The sequence below is a fragment of the Pelobates fuscus genome, chromosome 12 (assembly GCF_036172605.1).
Source record: "Pelobates fuscus isolate aPelFus1 chromosome 12, aPelFus1.pri, whole genome shotgun sequence".
Classification (NCBI taxonomy): Eukaryota; Metazoa; Chordata; class Amphibia; order Anura; family Pelobatidae; genus Pelobates; species Pelobates fuscus.
Window position 1 is genome coordinate 3,273,835 of NC_086328.1, and position 586 is coordinate 3,274,420.

Consider the following 586-nt stretch of genomic DNA (forward strand, 5'->3'; position numbering starts at 1 on the left):
TTCTCCAAATGAAGTCATCTCTGTGGTCTTCCCTGCTTCACTCGCTGCACAGAAACCGTGAAGACCATTTCAGCACTGGTATTAAAATACTGTCCGACCCACGGTGTATGTATAGGACTGACGGATGAGATCATGTACTAAAGGTAGGATAGACTATCTGCAGCTATATGTGTAACTCTACAGTCCCATGCTGGCTGATGTTAATTCTGCACATATTGGACGTCTGACATCAACATGCACAGGAGGCTGGTGACATTTGTCCAGTGGCGGTATAACCCCCCTCTCGGTGCTGCCCATGTTCTCTCCTCAGTTCCACCCTTCCTGACATATGCCCCATTCCAGTGAGGGGGGGGGGGGGGTCGGGCTGCATGGAGGACTTGGCCTTGGTGTTTGAGCAGAGGTAAGTTTTATCTTTATTTGTTTGTCAATCTGTGACAAGCAAGAAGGAGTAAGAACAGTAGTGGACACGTTTAGTCAAGCTTAGCATATTTAAAATGTAAATAAACTCGTCAATGGAAATAAACACATGAAGGTTAACTCCTAAGCAATACAGACTCTTTTTAATATATAAATAGTAATAATAAAA